Source organism: Malurus melanocephalus, unplaced genomic scaffold (assembly GCF_030028575.1).
Source record: "Malurus melanocephalus ecotype Western Australia unplaced genomic scaffold, MMel_1.1 scaffold_173, whole genome shotgun sequence".
Classification (NCBI taxonomy): domain Eukaryota; kingdom Metazoa; phylum Chordata; class Aves; order Passeriformes; family Maluridae; genus Malurus; species Malurus melanocephalus.
In genome coordinates, this window is record NW_026623405.1 from 196,626 (window position 1) to 209,181 (window position 12,556).

Here is a 12,556-nt window from a genome sequence, read left to right on the forward strand (position 1 = left end):
AGCAGAATTTGGGGTACAAAAGGTCATTTTGGTGACATCACCCATTTTTGGGTGTCTCTAAGGCATCGCAGGTGCTGGCTATGACCAGGAAGGTGGGACAGGACTGCATGGACTGCTGCACAAATCAAAACAATCCCAGCAATATTGTCCTTGAGCAAGATGGGAAGGTCTCAAAATTCAGGTTGTGGGAATCTGTTGGTCTGGAAAGGCTCATTTCCATCTTTTCCATCTCTGTTCTGTGCACAGCCTGCTGAAATGCCCASAGCAGAGACATTCTCACCTCCAATGCCGCAGAGAAGCCCCAGCAGCCACTAGATGTCACCAGGATTTTATTTCCTTGGTAGTCTGTGCCCTGCCTGGACCATAAGAAAATCAGAATAAAACACATAATCATTAATAATAAAAAACTATCCACCTGTTACAGAGAACACAGAGCTCAGAGAAGGGACAAATGACCCACATTCCTGCTTTTGTGCGCCCCATCTCTGGGAGGATTTGGACAGAGCACCTGTACACATGGATATGACAGTCATCTCTTGATGGCTGGAGGATAGTTTGATATCTTAAAAATCGAGTTTCTCCAGAAAGGCCTCAGGCTGAACCTTAATGCACTTATGGGTGCATTTATTAATTATCCAACTTTGTTATCTGCTGAAAGAATCAGCACCCCCTGGGCACTAACGTGGACAATGGAGATTTGGGGATGAGATGCAACAAATGGCTCCACATACAAACAAATCAGCAAAGCCYGATTTGTAATAAATTCTGGGAATTCCTCCATCTCCAAAATGTGTGAAGCCACAGGGAAACAAAGGGCCCCAGTGATCAGTGCAGCTGATATATTCATTTCCATTAACATTCACTGTTAATTATTAACCTGAATCACACCATTCATAATCCAGGAGATAAAGATAAGATATTGTGCTCATAACCACAGGAAGATCTGCTTTTTCTCCCACCTCAGAGGCACAAAATCACATAAAGTTAGGCCCAGGCAGAGGTGGATTTTGGCAGCCCACCACCAGCTCAGTGAGCACTGGAGCCAGATTGCAGTGTCCCAACTTCCACACCTGTGCCAGCGTCAAATGCAGGAAACTTCCCCAGATAYGTGCTCATTTTTTTTCTTAAAAACCCTGATCTTTAACTATTGGCTTTTTTTCACACAGATATTTTCATAATCCTCTCCCCATGGCCAAATACCAKCACAAGCCCTAATGCCTGCCTGGTTTTGGCTGTTCAATTCTCCATCCAGCTCATCCTGGTCCTGTTTTCTGCTCCTTTGGGTCCAAGAAGATGGATATTTGTGCCAGTCCATCCCCCTCACGTACACCCAAGCCCAGCAGCACAAAAACCCTTTAAAAGGAGCTGAGGTGCTGATCTCAGTTCATGCAGCAATTCAGCAGATCCCTGGGAGACTGCCTGGCTTTGGATGAGCCCTGAAAGGCATAAATTACTGTAAATAGGGGTCTCTTTGTGAATATATTCCCTTCAATATTTCCACAGCAGGGTGAAAGTGTTCATAACCCCAACAGACCCAGATCCATCCCGTTTCTCTGCTCAGATCCAGCAAGAATTACTGGAGATCCCCACATCTGCTKAAAGGATTATTCTGGGCCTCCTGCAACACATATTCTTTCAATCTGAAGTCCACTGTCATCCAAGAAAAGTCAAACAAAACAGTCTTTACAGCTCTGTCTGGAGACAGCTTTATAAAATAACTSCGGGGTTATTTTCATTTTTGCCTCATGACACATAACATATTTAATAAAAAGGAAAATATGCCTGGCTTGGAACTCCAGCCAAAGATGTCAAGTCCAAAGTTATCTCAACTTAGAAATATTACTGCCCAGATTATTAGTCTGAGGTTTGGGTTATGATCACTTCTTCCAGCAGTGCTGCTACACTTGGAATTAATTGCAGTTTCTGTACTTTCTGTAAAGAAGAAGGTGAAACAGGATATGTATTCCATGGAGACTTCTTGCACAAATATAAAACAGCGAAAGTTACTTATTTAATTACTTTCATGTGAGAATATCTGTATTACTTTCATGTGAGAATACCTGTATTTCTTTCATGTGAGAATACCTGTAATTTTGCTGCTGGTTCAGTTTTTTCTGACAGTAAAATCTGTGTAATGCCCAGTGGGATTGGCCGAAGCTCACTTCCATGAGGAAGGCAAAAGGACGTGTATTTCTATCTTTCATGCCACATTTGCTGTAATTCTTTTTTCTTGCTTCCCACACCACCCTGCTGAGCATGGGAAGATCCCCCTGACAGTGGGGAAGGTGATCCTGTACCCCCTGCCCACCCACAGTTCCCACCCCTGATAATCCCTCACAGAATCAGTCACAGGGTCTCTGCTCAAAAATCACACTCTACTCAAAATCCCCAGATTTGCCCTTTTTCCTTTGGTTGGGTTTTTTTTTGTTGTTGTTGTTTTTTTGTTTGTTTGTTTGTTTTTTTTGTTTTTTTGTTTTTTTCTTTGTTTGTTTGTTTTTTGTTTGAACCAGGCAGGTGTCTCCATCCAGAGCTGTGGTTTTATCAGAGGTGAACAAACCCTGCCATCTCATTCCTGATGTCCAACAGGACGTGATGGATCCTGTAGGTTGATCCCACCATTGTGGGGGAGTGGCCACCACTGGGGTGACCTCWGTCCCAAGCAATGACACTTCCAGGGTCACCAGGACCCCAGAAGTTTGGTCACCTCAGCATCTGAGAGCTCCGATTCACAACCAGCACTTAAAAAAAAATACAGCTACAAATGGCAGCTACAGATGGGTAAACCTTTCCTGCTAAATCCTCCAGCCAAAACCTTGTGTCCCAGTGCCAGGTGCATGGTGAGAGCATTTGGAGGCCAAATTTTCCAAAATAACCTCATTCCCTTTAACAATTTGTCCCCTAAAGCAGGTCCTGAGTGAGAGGTGGCTGATGTAGAGGACCTGCCACTGCCCTGAATAACTCACTGGAGCAATGCAGCTTGCCATTTGTCAGCCTTGCTAGTTTAATTCCACTTATTTAACTTGTCTATTTGCATTAAGCCCAACACTTTGGATGCCCTGATGTATTTTATGATACTTTCTTGCTGTTGCCTTTGATGGTCCTATTTGTGATTCAGCAAATAGTACCTAAGTAATCTATATTCTGCCTGGGTGGACATTTTATTTATCTACAGAGCCACCACATGAATTCAGTTGGTTTACTAGAGGTCAAACACTTTTCATCTTCTCCATGAGCCAAGGAAAATTGAAAGATTTAAACCCCCTTTGGATTCCTTTGATTAACTCAGTGAAAATATCACACTCTTTTTCTCAAACTCAGAAGCAGAATTATCTTCACTATAAATCTGCCTCATTTTGACACATTGATCTCTGCATAATGGGCAACATCAAGTGTTGAGGCATAAACTGGAGGCAGAGGAAGAGTTATGAATGGTGCCTTTAGCAATTATCTCCCATACGTACACGCTTCCTTTGGGTTGGTTTAAAAAAACCCAACAAACCATAAAATTGGTAATTGGCTGTGGGGGAGCAAGGTGTGGGATCCATTCATTTGGGAATTGCACCCTCGTGGCACAAAGCACCCACCTTGGATCAGCAAAATGTCCATCAGTGTTCCACACCTACCTCAGCCTCATCCCCCAGCAAATCCAGGTGCCTGTAACGCCGCTGCTTTCATCTGTTTCACTCTGTAAAAAGCAAGAGAAATTCATTGTGTTTCAAAATGTGGAGGGAAGGAGAAGCTGAAGAGCAGATTTCAGTTCTTTCACATCCACCTCGTGCAGCTCCACAGTGCCACAGCTTGCAGGGCCCACAGGGACAGGGAAATCCAGTGACTAAACCAACTGAWCAATGAAATTATTCATTATCACCTGCATCTCATATGCTTTTCCTGCTGACTTCTCTCATTATTTTATTAATTTCTAACTTTTAGAGTTTTAAATTTTTAAAGTTGCTTAACTGATCCAACCTTTTCACATGAAAACTGCATCATTTTAAATAAAAGCATGACTTAACCCCCATCTAATCAAACAGGGAAATCCCTATACAGACACACTGGTATCAGTTTTAGTGACTTCTTCCTAGTTAYTGCATTTGAACTGGAACTGGTTTAAGATTAATTAAAATAAGCCACGGTCTCAATACGCTGTGACTTGCATTCATTTAGCTAAATTAATGTGAAAAGTGGAATCAGATTAAACAAGAGCAAATTCTTCAAGTTGGCAGGACTTAATAGCAATTCTTGGTGTGATTTAGACACTGCTGCCCATGACCACAGAAACTTCAAATACAYTTAATCATCTTATCCTTAGTTTAATCATCTTATCCTTTATGTGACTGAGAGCTGACTTCTTCCAGTGCAATCGGACTGAGCACCTGGACAAAGCACCCACAAGTTTTCCCTGGATGTTTTTTGGGGATGCAGAGCTGAGATCATGGGAGTTCCATGGATGCAGGATATGGGATGGCAAGAGCAGATGGGATCCTACCCCTTAAACTTTAAATCACTGCAGAGCTCAGACCCTTTCTTGCTTCTCTTTGTGAACAGMYTTCCCTTCCTTCCCATTTTAATACATACACTTTTCTGTAAATTTTTTAGCCTTTATTTCCTCTACTGGTTTAGAGGAATGTCACAGGCACGACATCAGAAGTCCTGGTGAGGATAAAGACAGATCAATGCACATTGCAGCTCCATCTCAGAAATAAATTAGATTGGCTTGAGATTATTTGCTCGCAGAAATCTCCTTAGCGATGTATTTTCCTGTAGACATTTATATATTATTGAATAAGGCTTCCCAGGAACATGCTTGGTGCCAATGAAAATAGGAATACATGGGAATAAAAGTCATGATGCAGAAGAGCCAGGAGTTGAAGGGTGAGGAAATCCTCGGCCTAGGTGGTCTCAATGGAATTTTGCAGTTCTTGCTGCATTTGAAAACGAGCAATGCCTTTGTGCAATTTGGATTGATTTTTCTCAAGCACTGACATGTGTTTTAACCCTTGGCTCTCACCAGGAGGGGGATGTGTGCACATCCTCAAAACACCATCCCATGGCCCTTTTGGATCATTTCTACTCTCCCATTCAAATTCTATGGATTTTCAGGAGGCAGCAGTGCTGTTGTCCGTGGTTCCAGGAGTTTTTTGTGCCCAGGATCTGCCGAGATGTTTGCTTTTGTTGTAGATATGAAATGCCTTTGTCAACACCACAGCAGCAAGAGGAGCTTGACACAAGGTCCAGGGAGAAGTGTCCAAAATAAGGGTGACAAGCTGGCAGCCAGCAGCAAAGGAGGTCASAGTTATGCAGGATGCAGCCTCTGGCTCTCTGAGGATGAGCTTTTTCATGTCCTTAAAATCCTTGAGTGAATGTGTTTCTCTTCCCAGCCAACTGCCAGGTAATAACAATTTGTTTGCTACAAACCATCTGACGCAGAGGCAGCACTGTGCGAGAGCACCAGGGCTTTTCCTTCTGTCAGACCCTGAGCTATAAAGAGTCAATTTGGCCATAAAAATGCTGGTGAGGTATTCACAGCAGCCCTGGCCTGAGAGCAATTTGGCTCTGAAGATGTTCAACCRTGTTTCTGGCCACCTGATTTCCTGCAACTGGGACAAGAGGACTGGCTGGCAGTCAAAGAGGGGGAAAGGCAAGAGGATTGAAGAACTTGTGGGTGGTGATAAGTCTCATCTCAGYGAGCAGAACAAGGTGACCTTCATCCCAGTAGCCTTAATCATGTTTTGACAATGTCTGGGGGTTGATTTTTTTAAAGGGATGATCCTTTACCGTGTTGAAATCCTTTTCCACTGAACCTTTGAAAACCCTTCCTGGTGACCTGACTCAAGGCTCCATGAATCATCAGATGTTCAATCAATCAATCACGGGCTTTTGTTTTTTGTAAAGTAGCTATTGATGTTGCATGTTATTACTTTCTTGGCACCTTACACTAGAATTTCATCAAAGCAAAATGCTGATGCAATTAGCAAAGGATATCAATTTATGCAGCAATTCACATTATCCCTTAAAGGTTCATTAGCCTCAGAAGCTCAGGCGCTGCAGGGAAAATTTGGGGAAGTGCTCTGCTACCTCGTGCAGCTCAGCCCATCTGCAATGCTCCCACATTAGGCTGCCTTTTGCAGCTTGGGAAAAGGGAGATTCGGGAAAAGGGAGACTTGGGAAAAGGGAGAATTGGGAAAAGGGAGATGCAGCTCCTCAGCACAGGGACATCAGCTGCCTCCATGGCCCTGTTCAGGACCGACTCACCCATTTTGCACAAGCCAAAGCCTTTGTGTGGCACTGAACATGTTTCAACAGCCAGAGTCAAAGCAGCCTGGGCAATTATTTGCAAGGACACAAAAAACAAACAACTAAAATTCATCTTTCCTGTCCCAGAGACTGTCTGGAGCTGCTGCTGMTGGGTGATGCTCTGTTGCTGTGCCCCGATCAACTCTCTGCTCCCTACAAACTCTCCTGAGGTCAACAAGGCATAATTGCCCCCTAATTTCACAGAAAAGCCACGACATCAGCAGGAAGCAGCTGCTGGTGGGATGGAAGCCTCAYTTAGCAGCCCTTTTGCTGGGAAGGTAATTTGGTCTTTAAAACTCCGAACACGACCACCTCTTTATACCTGTTTCACTGCACTTACCAGTAAATATTTATTCTCAGGGGTTTTGGTGTAGTTTTTTTTTTTTTCTCTTTCAGCTGAATAACTTTTATTATGTTGATCCACGTTGTTGTCTGTCTCTCTGCAATTCTGAATACAAGCCTTGCCCTTGACTGCAGAGCACAATGGAAGCATCCAGGTCACAGCTTTCAAAACACTTGATATTGTTTTTTATTTTCTTTCTGGAAAGAATAAATAATATTAACCTCTCTTTTAGTGTAGAGGAAAGCATGAAAAGGAACAGGCTTTCAGAGGCATGTCAAAAAGACTGGTATTGGGCTGCGAGGATTCGAAACCCATTGACTCATTTGCACAGCTTGACACGAAAATTAACTCATCTCCCAATTAGCTGGATAATTGAAGTGCATCATCAGCTTTCCAGTCACATTGAGGAGACAGATTTACTGGAGAAGTCAGGTGAAACAAAATTTTCCTTTTCCCTGCACATCCCAGCTGGAGCTGGCTTGTACAAAACACAGGTGAAAGCTCAGGGAGACAGGACAGGCTCAGGCTGATCCTAGACAGGCAAAAAGGAAATTATCTGTCTGTTCCTACATACAGATATTTGATTGATCCCTAATATATCTCACAGTAAAACTGTTCYGATGCAAATCCTGCTGATATATCTTACAGTAAAACTGTTCTGATGCAAATCCTACATCTTAATTATTCTCTTTCACATCCTGGTTTTCAACCTTCTCGCAAATTTGTGAGACAAAAGAGGTTAAAGAAATTAACATGCAATTAATTGTGCTATTTTACTTGTCTGCAATGACACACATTATTTTCTTCTTAAATTTTTTAGCAGCTTGGAAAACAGCAGGAACTAGCAGAGGATTTTCTAAGTGAACTAGTCCRTTTAAATTAACAGCATTATCCAGCTTCCTTCTGGCTTCATGCTTGAAAATGGCAATGCTGACTGCTAAAAACCCAGATTACTGCTTTGCTGGAGGTGAGAAGAGTCTGGTGGCAGGGGCATCACAGTCCCAATTTCTGTGTATTGTGTGAGACCAAGGTGTCTCACACAAAAATTTTTAGAGGAGCCACTTGCCTGGTGACACAGATGAGCACCCACAGGACTCACGGGCAGGAACTCATGGAGGGCACTGACTGTGCTGCAGTGCTGAGCTGCRGGCTCCAAAGCCACCATGGACATATATCAAAGTTCTGGCAGGCATAGGCCTTTAAATTAATTGGATCTTAGATTTAATTAAGAGGAGCAATTCAGAAGATCAGGCGCAAAGAGCCCGGGGTGCAAACAGGGCACTCACCGGTGTCTCAGTGTCTGTGGCAGTGCCCAGAAATCCCAGAAAGGAAACAAATCCCACACCAGACACCTTGCAAGGGACACACTGGAGCTGATATTGGCTTTTCTGGATCTCACATCCAGAACAGGAGACAAAGCAGCACTTCTAGGAGCTTTCCCGTGTCTGGTTTTTCCAAGCAGGTGTTTCAGGAGTGTCTGTTGACACCCAAAATCTGCACCCCTGAGCCAGCTGAGGGTGATGAGAAAAAGCAAAGATGACTTTGAATTCCAAGAAGTTCTCACACCAATGGCTAAGCAGGAATGACTATGACAGGATTGTCCTGGTGCCCTCTTCAGCTTTCCCTTCACCCCCTGCTCCATGGCAGGGTCGTGCACAGCTGCCCACAGCAAGAACTCCAGGAGGAGCCCACGGGATCCCTTGGCACACAGATGGWCAGCTTTAGATGAATTTTTATTCCTCACTGACCACCCCATGGCCATTGGCACGGACACCCACCACTGCTGGACAGCCACAGCCTCCCCTCACTGCAGCCAAGGGGTATTTCTGCAGGATAAAAAGGACAGATGCTGCAGGGGGTGAAATCACGTTTTAAATTCCTCCCTTTCTGCCTTTTCAGCTGTATTTTCATGACAGATGGCAGATTGTGACACAACTACAGCATCTCCTGTTTAACTGCAGAACAACTTTCCCTCCTGGCTTCATAAACTCCATCATCACACAAGCCCTTGGTGGCAGCTGCTGGGRAATCATGGAATATTAAGAGACTGTCATTCATATTTCTCTGAACCTCTGCAGAATTGATAAAATTGCCTTTCTGGATAAGATTTTTAAAGAATAAAACTTCTCTAATTAAGAAGGATGGCCAGGCAGTCACATAGATTGGGAAGAAGGAGTTTCAAGGTGAAAAACTGAATCTGTCTGGATGGACCCAAGAGAAGGGTGTCAGGGCTCTGGAGGGAGAAGCACACTTTAATTAATTCTGGTGGGGACCTCTACCAGACACAGCCTGAGGGGCTTCATGGGCACAGGGAAAGAATAGATCCCACTGTCAGCAAAGGATTAGGGGAAAAGGAGAGAGCTCTCTCCATTTTAACCTTAGTGCAGTGAGCTGAGACAGTTTCTCATTTCTTCATGCTTTGTTTTGTTTTTGTTTAATTCCTGCCTGTTTTACTCGAACCATTCATGCTTTTCAGTTCAACCTAGATGGCCACAAGAAAAGACTGCTGGTGTTGGGGCTTGGCTTCCTCCCYTTGAAATGCTTTTTCCTCGGGATAAACAAGTGGGGAGCCCTGGCAAGGCCCTGGACAGCCAGCTGCATCTTCATCGAACTGTGGTGCTTCCCATGCCTGCAAAGATTTCACAATTTCTTCCTAATTATGCATGGAATATGATTTCATTTGTAAATTCAAGCCCTGTATTTTTTTCCCCCTCGGCTTTTGCTGTTTACAAAGATCTAGGTTTTAATGAGAACACCCTGTGAATCCCACTGCACACATTCCTGGCAGCCRGCATTACTCAGGATGAGAATATCAGATACCTCACTTCGGTATTTAGCTAAAGAAGGGGACACTGTGTGTAAATGGCTGGCACTTCTCTTTCCTYAACCTGGGAAGAAAAGTTGCACTTAGTTGCTGTTCAAAATAATTAAGGCTCTAGGCTGGGACAGGGTGTTCTGTGCTCCTCCTTGCAAACCTCCTCCTCAGCACATTCGGATTGGCTCCCACCGTTTTTATCACCAGGCTTATGCTGSTGGAGTGCACAAACATCATTTTTTTAATAAGAAAAAGTAGCCCAGACTTGTTCATTGCAAGCAGTGAGGATTACCTGCTGCAGGTCCACCCTAAAAATGTGCATGAGGGCAACCATGCTTTTATAAAAACAACAAAAACTTTGTACAAAACACACGACCTCAAAGCTGCCAAATCCAGGGTCCTTCCTCTGTTTTGCAGAGCTCTCAGGTCACTACACCAGCAAAAACCAGTGTGGGCTGGGTACAGTGCAAAGGAGAAGCTTTTGGTGCTTCTGCTGCCTCCGTGGGCTGTGCTGGGCACACCAAGGCCACCTCCTGCCACTGTGGGAAGGCAGCGTTGGGTTTGATGGCGAATGTCCTGCAGCCAACGCTGCATTTGCTGCTCCAGGGCCTCGGGATGCCTCGTTCCCTGCTCCTGATGGCACCTCACAACACACCATTGCTTCTCGTWGATCATTTTCAGCTCTGTCATCCAGGGAGCCGTTCCACCCGTCCCTCTCAGCAGCACTCATCAAACTGACCCATCTTCCAACTGACCCCATTTCCTCAGCCCTGGAAATCCCTGCTTTTCCTCAAATTCTGCAGGTGTTGCCTCCACTCCACTCCAGCCTGATCTTCCTCTTCATCTACCGCAGAAAAACATCTAAATCATCTATTGCCTCCCTGTTAAATCTTCCCTCAGTTACAAGTTTGGAGCTAAGGGGAACACAGCTCTCAGAGGAGGTGTGTTTGTTGGGTAAGACTGGCACGACTTTTAGGGATCCTCAGGATTATTTCTTCTCAAATATTGCATCATTCCTCACAGCCCRAAGATCTCTGTGGGTGAGAGGACTTGTTGCTCAAATTCAGGTGTGAATATGCTGTAAATATTTAGCAAATTGCAATAAATTGTCTTGTTAATATGCTGGCAGGGAGGTGCAGGCTCTGAGCAGGTTTTGGAGGGGTTGCAGCAGAGCAGGCAGCAGCACATTCTGCTGTCTATTTTAGGGAAAGGGGGATTTTACCCACAAATCCTACCCCCAGGTCCCTGTGAGCAGCATTCCTCCAAATTTGGGCCCCAGCAACACCTTCTTTCCACTTCTGTCGCCGGTCCTGAGTCACACTGAAGCTGCTGAATAAATCAGAACAAGGAGAAAGAGAAKCTTCAGCTGGCTGAGGTTGGAAGTGGGTAGAAAACTGTTCCTGGGGAAGATCAGTGAGCAGGGAATTGGAATTGTCAAAGTCACCCTTGACCCATGCAGAGCAGCCAGGTCAATGGCAGAGAGGTCACAGAAATTCCAGCTTCCCAAAAGATACCAGTGATAACTGGCACGGAGAATTTCTGTCATGCTGGAACAGCTTGTGTGACAACCTGTGGGGAATCCCAGCTCATTAGTGTGAAAATTAAGACACTTTAATGCTTCAGTACTGAAAAACTTAATTACTGCACCAGGAATTTTGTTGGATGTAGGAACGTCCATTAAGAACCAGGAACAACCCGAGCTCCAACAGGACTTCAAAAGGTGAAGGAAACTGAGCCTGAAGAGTTTCCATTTCTCTTTGGAAGGATTTTCTTTATCTCCAGGCCCTCCTGCTGTACCATGGGATGCCTTCCTGCCAAGCTCTGTGTGTGCCAGGGGAACATTAACCCTTTCAGAGGAGCTGGGTTCTTCTAAACCAATTCTCCCAAAATGGTTGGGACTGACTTTTCTGCAGGCACTGGATGGTTTTTTGGAGTATGCAAAAGGTCTCAAGCTGTCTCTCAGCTCACACAGTCAGGAAAACCCAAAGCTCTTCCTTACAGCCACAAAGATTCACATCTTCAGTCATTATTCCCCWAAAAGTCAGGCAGTGGGGTGCAAAGATCACATCCTATAGTTAAAAGTTTCAGATAACGTTAGGGTGAAAGCCCATCATTCCTTCCTTCCTCACAGAGGAAACTTGTGACGCTTAGGGAAGTTTTCAAGAGACTTTCAGCCAACAAATAGCACAAAAAAAAAGAAACCCCAAAAATCCACTTCAATCAGCCCCTGCACCTCTGCAGCAGCAAGGACACAGCCTCTCCCAGACCAGCAGCTCCCTGTATCTCCTTTGCAACAAACCACCGTGGCAAGTTCCAGTTTTAAGCTCCCACTGGTGTGTGGCACATCCATCACGCTGCCCTCGCCCGAGCTGAGCCATTCCACCCCTTCCTCCCTGGTGCCCAAATTCAGCTGAGTCCAGCGGAGCTGCCCTCGAACACAGCCATCCATTACGGAGCACGTGGCTCTGTCACCACGTCCCCTCTGCTTCTCCACACCATATGTTAACCCAGTGGGCTGAGCAGAACCATTTATCTTCTTGTTTTTAACATCAGCCCTTTTTTAATATTACTGTTAGCMTTTCCCTGTCCTTAAGGACACCTGCAAAATGCAGAGGGAGCAATGGCATGGCCCAAACTCRTGGGTTTGGGTCACTGCTGAGTGGATCTCATTTTGGGGATGTTTTTGTGGGGTTTTTGGTTGGTTGGGGGTTTTTTAACCTTTCAGAGCAGTGCTTCCTGCTCTATCTAATGCAATACATTGGAACCACAATGGCAACATTTGAGGAAAAGGGATATAAACCACACCATTCTATTGCAGGAACATGCAATTCAAATCACAGTGTGAGACAGCCAGCTCCCAACATGAACTTTTAACACGTTTCTACATGATAAAACGTTTTCAAAAAAGCTAAATTTTTAAAGACTATCATTCCCTGAATTCATCTGTACCAAGCATGATTACACTGCTGTACATACATTAGAACACTGTTAATTAAGACTGCTTGCTCTCCTTTCCCCAATTCATCTTTTTAATTAAATCAGTCCTTTAGGATTTTGCTCTTCAAGCAMATGGAACAGGTTATCCAGTGAAGTTGAGGATTCCC